General features: G+C 38.1%; 1 long non-coding RNA gene across 1 annotated transcript; it reads left to right on the forward strand.

Annotated features, from left to right (window-relative positions):
* The first annotated feature begins 1,743 nt into the window (after positions 1 to 1,743).
* On the forward strand, positions 1,744 to 2,964 carry LOC139195322 (uncharacterized). Its single transcript, XR_011580137.1, has 2 exons — positions 1,744 to 2,077; positions 2,166 to 2,964. It is a non-coding gene; the product is annotated as an uncharacterized lncRNA (long non-coding RNA).
* The last annotated feature ends 6,798 nt before the right edge of the window (positions 2,965 to 9,762 follow it).

The following is a 9,762-nucleotide window of genomic DNA, read 5'->3' on the forward strand; positions in this document are numbered from 1 at the left end:
CAACAATATCCCGTAGCTGTAAACATCTCCCATTATTGAACCTTGGCCTCCCATCCCATACTCTGGCATTGTTAGCAAACAAACATGTGTATCTTATCATAGTACTCATAGTTCAGCTCAACAAAGCTCTTTAAGAATTAGTTAGTTCTAAGACTTGCATGGTTAATTACTCTGTAAAAAAAAAAATTGGGGCTTTTAGAGATAAGGACTTATTAAAGATGATTTTTAGAATATAACCTGCAAGGTTTTTAACATCTAAAAAATATCTTTCATTTCAATGCACCATGACATGTCCCTTATAATAATACCACATATTTTACCACAATTTACATGGTTGCCATCTTAATTTTATAGAATGTAACCTACACTTCCTGATTTCAAAAACGTAATAGAAGGGGCGTGCAATTTTTCTTTTAAAATCCTTTCGAAGATTTTGGCGAATCGTTTGAAGCTGTTGTTGCCCAAATTAATCTCGCCTATGCAGAATGCCTTTGTTATGGATAGGCAAATCCAAGATAATATTGGGATTGCTCACAAATTGTTCCACTTTCTGAAGCTGAGAAAAGCTAAGTGGAAGTATGAATTGGGTATTAAACTTGATATGCACAAGGCGTATGATCGAGTTGAATGGGATTTCTTAGAAGCGGTTTTGCTGAAGTTGGGCTTCTGTAGGGGTTGGACCAATTTGATCATGAACTGTGTGTGTATAGTGGAGTTTGCGGTGTTACTTAATGGTCAACCTGGGCATCGGTTTACCCCTTCTCGTGGAATCAGGCAAGGAGACCCTCTATCTCCTTATTTGTTTCTCTTGGTTAGTGATGTTCTTTCCCTGCTTATCTAGTGTGGTGTTGATGATGAGATGATTAATGGTGTTTGTATGAATCCCTCGGGCCCTACTATATTGCACTTGTTCTTTGCGGACGACACATTAATATTTCTCCAGGCAAATCGTCATAATTGTGAAAAATATCATGCAAATTCTAAACAAGTATTGTTTAGCTTCGGGACTACAGGTTAGTCTCCGCAAGTCCAGTGTGTATTTCGGCAGAAATGCTCCTCCTCAATTGCGTGCTCAACTTAGCTCCATCCTGGGAATGCCTTTAGTTTATGATCCGGGGGATTATCTTGGCCTATCGACCATTTAGGGGAGATCCAAAAGATAAAGCCTTGCTTACATGAAGGGGAGAGTTCTTGGAAAGCTTTAGGGATGGAAACAGTCATCTCTATCTCTTGTAGGTAAAGAAGTTTTAATCAAAGCTGTGATTCAGGTTATACTTAAATTCCCAATTGCTGTGTGTAAAGACCTAGACACTCTTGTTGCCCGTTTTTGGTGGGGAGATATTGAAGGTCAAAGAAAGATCCATTGGATGAGCTGAGAAAAGTTGGCTCAGCCTAAGTGTGACGGGGGTTTAAGATTTCGGAACTTCCAGGACGTTAATGACGCTTTGCTTGTTAAACAATGTTGGAGGCTTATTCATAATCCTAACTCCATGTGGGCTCGGACTCTTAAGGCTCAATATTTTCCCTACTCTTCCTTCTTCGATGCTAAACTTGGGAGTCGGGCCTCGTGGGCTTGGGCTAGCCTTTTGGTGGGACGGGATATCCTCAAAGCTGGTGCCTATTGGCAAATTCTCAACGGCAGGGATACTAGACTTTGGATTGATAGGTGGCTGCCTTCGCTCCTTCTTGGTGGTCCAGTTCCCCGAGGTAATAATCATATTACTATGAATACGAAGGTTTCCTCCCTTATATGCCAGAGTACCAGATCTTGGGACCTCGCCTTCTTATGTCCGTTCATTTCGGATAAGGAGGTCAATGTTATTCTTGCCACCCATCTGGGAAATTTGTCTACCCCATATCGGTTGATTTGGACAGCGGAGAAATGTGGCAGGTACTTGGTTAGGTCGGGTTACCATTGGATTCATTCTAGGAGGCTGAGGGTGAGGGCTTCTATCTCTTCAGATGCTTTACTCTGGAAGGCTGTTTGGAAAATTAATGCACCTCCCAAAATTCGCAACTTCATACAGAGAGCTATCAATGAGACATTGTCCACAATGAGGGGTTTATTCTTGAGATGGTCGGCCTCCTCACCCGTGTGCCCAATCTGTAAGAATCAAGAGGAATGTAATTATGTATTTAATGCTATGGCTGTTGTCCATTGCCAGGTGATGCATGTTATTTCTTTCTCTGTTGCTTCCTCTTGGGAGGCAAAGGCTCCAAGCTCCCATATTGCTACATTTATCCCTGCTTCTACCTAACTAGTTCCTCGTTGGTGTCCTCCTTCCGACCCCTACATTAAAATTAACATGGATGCTAGCTGGTCCCCGGTGGATGGTAGGGTTTGTTTGGCTGCGGTGTTGCGTGATGATCTAGGCCAATTTGTGGCGGCTCAGAAGCTTGCTATTATGGCTCGGTCGGTGGTGTTTGTGGAGGTAATGGCGATGCTTAAGGGGTGCAAGTTGGCAGCCGACCTTGGTTTTGGTTGGGTTGTTGCGGAATCGGATTCTTTAGAGGTAGTCTCCTCTTTGAATGGGGATATCTCTAATGGCAGCTGGGAAGTGTTCCCTATATTTCAAAATATCTTGAGAGTAGGGACCTCTTTTCAGGGATGTCGCTGGTCTTGGGTTCCAAGACTGGCCAACCAGACGGCGGACCTTTTGGCGTCGAGGAAGAACATGGAGATGTGCGATCAAACTTGGGTCATACGACCCCCATCTTCATTGATTCACATTCTTAACAAGAATGGCCTTCCTTGCCCTCCGTAAGTGTCGAGTGCTGTGGTGGTGTGTTGGGACGACGCTTGGCCTTTGTGGCAGCGTCTCTTGGCTATTGACCCACACACTGCCCTTCTTTTGTATTGCTTTGTTTGTCCCTCTGTGGACTCTCCTTGTATTGTTGGCTTTTGCCTTGGTTATGTGTATTTCCAATATTCGAAAAAAATAAAAAATAAAAACATTCATATCATAGAATTGAAAACAAAACATGAAAGCAGGCTACAATTGCACCTGTAATCAATGAAAATTTTCAAATTTTAAAATGGCAACTGTCACAAAACAGTATTTTAGGCATTGTTACCTTCTACAACTCCATAAAAATCTGTTTGAAGCTACAATAAAAAGAGAAATTATTGTTCGGTTTAACGATTCGATGCCTTCGTCGGAACCTAAGAATCACTTGTAAGCTACGGTTTGTATTTTTATTATTTTAATCAACTCAACAGTTGGTACGGTTTGTGTTGTTGTGGAAAAAGTGTGTAGCTCTCCTAATCAACACACTAGTGGATGCTTGTGTAGCTTGTTGGTACAGTTGGTATGTTTAGGTTCGATAGTTTTCATTGTTTTAGCAAGAATAGATTATTTTGCAATGCACACCATGTGTTTGTTGAAAGCCTATGTGGTAAATTTGCCTTTGGTGGTTTTGTTTTTAATTTAGAAACGGCCAATTAGGTCTGATCAATTCGATACAGTCAGTTAGGTACGCTATATACGATGTGAAGCACAAATGGAAACATTGTAAGTAGAATAGGATGTGATGTGAAGGTGGAGGATGAAATCTCATTGAAAAATAGTGTAATGTACATCGTAGCTGGGTAGGGATTGAGGATATGGCCTAAAGTATTTGCTGGCTGTGAAGTGCCATCATTTTTTTGAATTTTTATATGGTCATTTAGGTCCGATCGATTCGGTATGATCAGTTAGGAACATTACTTAGGATAGGTTCAATCATTTCGGTACAGTCAATAAGGTACAGAAAACTTATGTTTGATTCCAAACAACACCTGATGACTTATATTTGATTTTGAACAACACCAGATTAACCATTGCTGCCATTGAAAAACTTATATATGTTTGCTCAGTTCTCTGAGCTTGACAATGATTTTTACAATAATGGGTTGCCTTCAATTCCAACACCAATCAGCAATCCCAGATTGGATTGCGGGTTCAAAAGCGTGGAAATTGCCAGTCAATATCACAACAGCTTCACAAAAACTATAGGTACAGTTGACGATGAGTAATAAAACTGAAATCATCGGAAAAAAAATAGTTCTATCGATTTCGGGTTCAGTATATAGAAAAGAAGCGTGAACATCGTCATCAGCAGAGGAGGAAAAAGCTTCAATGCCGCCAAAGATGGGGAATTCCATTGTAACCGAAAGAGAAGAGATGTGAAGAATCAATAAATACAAAACATTAAAGCATTGATTTGTACATAAGGGTAAATAGGGAAACTAAAACTACAATAATTCTATAAAAAAATATGATTAAATATGACATGAAATACTATAATCTGACGTGGAGGATTATTTTTAGTTTTTAATCTTCCATACGGTATTATTGAAAAAACAATCTTATTTAGGTATTAAAATGAAATTTTCTAAAAAAAATTCCTCTTACTGTTACCTCCAATTAATCAAACTTAGCTGAGTATATATAACTGGATGTATCCAGACTTGTATTTTATCGACATTTCATTCAATCAATTCTAAAGATTGTTATTTAATCTCTGCTTCTTCTTCCTTGAGATAAAGTTTATTTATATTTTCTGAGTACGATTTCATGTAGTCAATGTGGAATTCGACTGCATTGGACTAGACTGGACTACTTGTTGGACTCACTAAGTTTTATTGGACTGAACTGGACTACTTATTAGTGTAATCCAGTGTTTGTTTCGCACGAAGATTAAGTTTAATGGGATTAGCAAGTACTCGCTCTGACTAACCCCTTCGCTAAAAGTTCTTAGCGAGAACCCTCATTTCTCACGGGATTGATAAGCCGGTCTTCGAGAGCATTGCTCCCTCCTCATTCTCGGTTGTCCTCCTCCTCGCTCATCCTCCTCGCTTGTCCTACTCGTCCTCATCTAGTAAATTTCAAATTCGACAACCTATTTCTATGATTTTGTTTTGTAGATTGTTAAATTATTATTGGGTTCTAATCGATTTTTTTGTTTTCGGTTCAAAATCGATGAAATTATTATTGGATTCTAATTGATTCCTCGTATAATCCTTTTAGTTATACTTAGATATACCTTCTTATAATTTGAAGAAATCAAAATCAGTTATGATTTCGATGATCGATCTTTTGATCTACCTTTATTTTCCATATATTGAGTGAATTCTCCAGCCCCTTTGCCTATTTGGACAGTCTAGTTTGAGATGATATAGTAGTTGATAGATTGAGTGCATCAGTCATTTTAATGTCCACCGGGATAGCAGTTTTGTTGTAGCTTTGTATAATTGTGATACGATATGATACTTTTACCATTGCCATTCCATAAGTTTCATCTGGTCCCATAGGGTGACTCACAGGGTTAACTTAGTTGTTCAATTGACGTTTGCGAGAAAATGGTGGTATCCTTGTTGTTCAGAAATAATTTTTAATTTTGATCAGAAAGATTGTCAATTTTTGTTTTTTTTCTTCAATTTTATGGTTTTGAGCACAGTAGCAGCATCCTTTCCTTTTACTATATAGTATATACTTGTTGCACAAGAGAAGTACCAAGTATTGTGTAGGTCCTTACCAATGCTTGTTCTCTCAGCTAACGCAACTATATATATTTGGTGGTGAGGATTTACTTCTATGAGGTATTTCGTTATCCAATTTCTTCAAAGTGGTGGTGTTACTAGGTTTGCCAGATCCTCATGGATGAAGCCACTAGTTACAGCATGATTATAGTTTTCTATTGAGTAGAATCATCATTTCTAGGTGTAGCGCCTCTTTGAGCTTTGATTGTGAAAGAGGAAAAAATTTCCTCTGTAACTTGTTAGAAATAGTTGTGATTGTGACTATGTATTGTATCTAACACTTATGGCTTTTACTTGTTCGTTCACACCTCATTTTGTTATTTCATTGTGTTGGATTGGCGGTCCATTTTTTACGGGTACCATGCATGTAGAGGCTTCCTTATTGGTAATGTAGGTAGGAAATGGTATGCTATGTTGAGGTTGGGGTTCTTGTCTTGTTTCGTTATGTGTCTAAAATTTGTGAGTGAGTGTGAGATGAGTGAGTTGGGTGTGAAATGGTTGGCCATTCATGTCTGATCTTGGTCTTCAACACCCCTAGGCGTTTGAACTCAAATTTCTATCTTTAAGTATATGCATTCTTCAGATGCTGACTTAAAACCAACTTAGTAAAAAGGATTCAATGTTAACGATTGATCTCATTTTCTTTTAAACAGTTTGATTCAGATTTGATTTAAAGAGGAAATAGCGCTTTTGAGCATTTCGTCTCTTGACTTCCTAAGGTTAATTGTTTCTTGTTATCAGACGTACTAGAAAGGTCGACATATAAAGGATAAATACAATAAAGGTCATCAATTGTTTAGAAACTTTCCCTATACTGACAATCTCATATTGTTGGCTTGTTGAGAAGTGACCTAGAACAAGACAATGATTGGTACTCTTGTGTTCACATGGGGTAAGCTTTTGTTTGTGCCTTTTGATCTTGTTAGGAAATAGAAAGGAATTAGAAATATGCAAATTAAAAAGGAATAGATTCTATTGAATAAGTTTACAACTAAATGAATCCAAAGCCTTTGCTCTAAAAATATTGTGCTATTGTTGAGACCTCTACTGATTCTATTGGAGTTTCAGTTACATATTTTCACATAAAGCAATATACTTAAGACTAGGACAACATGAAGTTTTGCATCTTTGTTTATTTCTGAGTTTACTTCTTTTGATATAGTTGCCTTGTATCATGCTTACTTCTTTTGTCTAAGCTTAATTATGATGTCCAGTGGAAGAGTTAAGTTTTCTAGGCATGTGCTTTTACCTTCTATGTATGTAACAGGGACTTTTGTTGATTTACATGGAAAGGAGACTCATTAGCATTCCTGAATTCTGTGAGACGGGAGTTGTTGTTGTGTTAAACTTGGGAAATCTTGAATGCCATACACTCAGTTTTGGGACTCAATTCAGCTCATAACAACAAGATTTCTGAAGACATCCTTTAACAACATTTGTGTATGAAGTTTATTGTATTTATTTCTTATTGTAACATTTGCTTGTAGAATTTCTTATATATGTTCTACACATGGCTTTTTGTGTAATATTTATTGTATTTATTTTCAAGTAGGCCTTGAAGTTTCAAACATTGGATGTAAATTTTATCAACTGATACAATTTCTCACAACGTGGTATTCAACATTATTTAGGCATTAGATTTCTTTAGTAAAAAAAAAAAAGATCCATTTTCACTTATTTATATTATCCTGCCTCTTAGTCCAACACTACACCAAACGCTTCACTAAGTCTAGTTTAGTCTATTCTAAGTTAGTCCAGCTTAGTCCCTGAAGCTAGTACAGTCCGAGATAGTTCAGTGCAACAAACACACCCTTTAAGAATTAGTTAGTTCTAAGACTTGCATGGTTAATTACTCTGTAAAAAAAAAAATTCCTCTTACTGTTACTTCTAATTAATCAAACTTAGCTGAGTATATATAACTGGATGTATCCAGACTTGTATTTTATCGACATTTCATTCAATCAATTCTAAAGATTGTTATTTAATCTCTGCTTCTTCTTCCTTGAGATAAAGTTTATTAATATTTTCTGAGTACGATTTCATGAAGTCAATGTGGAATTCGATTAGCCATGACATATATAAACTAAGAAATCACATGCAATTGAATTTTACAAATAAATACTTTCGTTACAAATTTTTACGTTATGATTTTTTGTTTGTCAAAAAAAAAAAAAGAATTAATAGTAAAAGTTATTAGGAACACAAAAAAGAAACAGAATGATTGAAGCTCATTATTCATACCTGGAGGAATGGAGCCTACAAAACCCTTTAGCTGAGATGACATGGTTTGACTGAAAGAGGGATCATTTGATGTTTTGAAGAGGAACCCTGCTAAACCAAAATCCCCAACATGAGCTACCATATCTTCATCAAGAAGTATGTTGCTCGGCTTTAGATCACAATGAACAATGGAGGTTTCACAATGGTGATGGAGATAAGCTAATGCAAAAGCAACATCAATGGCAACGTTCAATCTTTGCATAAAACTCAATCTATTAATTTGAGATTGCTTCTCATCTCTTGAATACAACCACGAGCCTAGACTTTCATTTTCCACAAACTCGAAAACTAGGCTTTTGAAGTCCTTGCCTTGATTATCAATGCTTGAGCATGTAGTTATGATCTTGAGAAGATTACGGTGCCTAACACTTCTTAAAGCTTTGCATTCATCAATGAAACTCTTAGAAGCTCCTTATTGTTGAAGGTTTAATACCTTAACAACAACTATTGTTCCATCATTAGGAATTACCCCTTTATAAACAGAATTGAAACTTCCTAAACCAATCAAATTATCTACAGAGAACCTTCTGAGTAGGTGTTGACCCTAAAAACTACCAAGCCTACGTCTTTCGATCGTGTGCGGGGAGTGCCAACTCGTTAGCCAAGCTCAGCCGGGGAGTAAAATATGCTGATGTTGTGTTGAGTGCGCGTCTGACTTTTCGATCTTGCCACTGGGTCGAGGAAGGAACACGTCTCGACCTTCGGGTTCTAGAACCTAAAGACAAGGCTGCTAGTTCTGCTAAGTTCACAAATTGTCGGGGTCGGGTTTGGTCACAGTGATTATATTTGTGCAAGTATAAGCATGTTAAACATGCTCCAGACTATACGGACACAAATACTCAAAGAAATAAATGTCTTAACCGTGAATGTGGTTCGGCAGTCGGAATGCCTAACTCTAAAAGATACTTGTGAATATCCAATCATAAAACAACTCAACTTTCAAAGTGCCGAGCCTAGTAATCTGTAACACCTCATTTCATCGAGAAAGCTAATGAGATGACCTCTGCCAATAAGGACTCGAAAATCCTTCTTAACCGAGACTTGGATAGATAACCAGTCAGCCTCGACGCAGTGCTGTTTTCCAAACTGAAAGTGTTCCGTGGTCAGCTAATTCTACAACAACAGTGTTATTTATCCAACTGAAGATGCCACCAGTTGCCTTCACAGTGCTGTTTACCCAAACTGAAGATGTGTTGGCGGAAAAAGAAAATAAAAATCTCAAGATCGTTGAGAGGTTTTGCGTAGAGCTAGAGTTTGCGCAGGGCAGTTTGTGTGTTGAATTGGAGAGAGCTGAAATGTTGCACAATGGGTTGTATTTATAGCAACAGGCCTGCTCTTGACTGAACTAGAGATGTACTCGAATTAGGACCCCTCAATCCGATTCGATTAGGTTTCGGCCAATCCTAGTTCCAACAGGTCTTTGAACCAAGCTCTATAATGAACTAGATTCATTCCTACTTCTTAGCGCCTTCAGCGTTAAGACTCCATGTTGTACCAGGATTCAACTACCTCGTCTTTTCCCATATCAATCCTTCTTATACTAGGACTTGGCCGAATATGACTAAAAGGCTCATGGTGTCTTAGCCGGCCCATGATACTCCTAGAAGACCGTTGGGCTGAGAATAGCTCTAAACTTGGCCCAAATTATCATTTTGAGCCCAAACATTGCCCCCTCGCTTCTGAGGTCTTCGGCCTATAACTCCTAGCCGAGCCTTGACCTTGAAAAAGTGAAATCAAACCCTTGTTATCTCTAAAAGGCATCGAAATGTCTCGAAAATCCCAACCACTTGCACAAATTTATGAAGCATGGTTACACGATCCTAATTTTGTCAGATGCCCTGCCATGTGGCCAATCCTCAGCTCATTTGTCAGTCTTCAATAATGACATTCGAATCGTGCAAACATCGAAACGTCTCTTCACCATTAAATTCATCGTCACACGTAAACGTGCATCCTTGATC

This window comes from Malus domestica, chromosome 04 (genome assembly GCF_042453785.1).
Source record: "Malus domestica chromosome 04, GDT2T_hap1".
NCBI classification, from domain to species: Eukaryota; Viridiplantae; Streptophyta; class Magnoliopsida; order Rosales; family Rosaceae; genus Malus; species Malus domestica.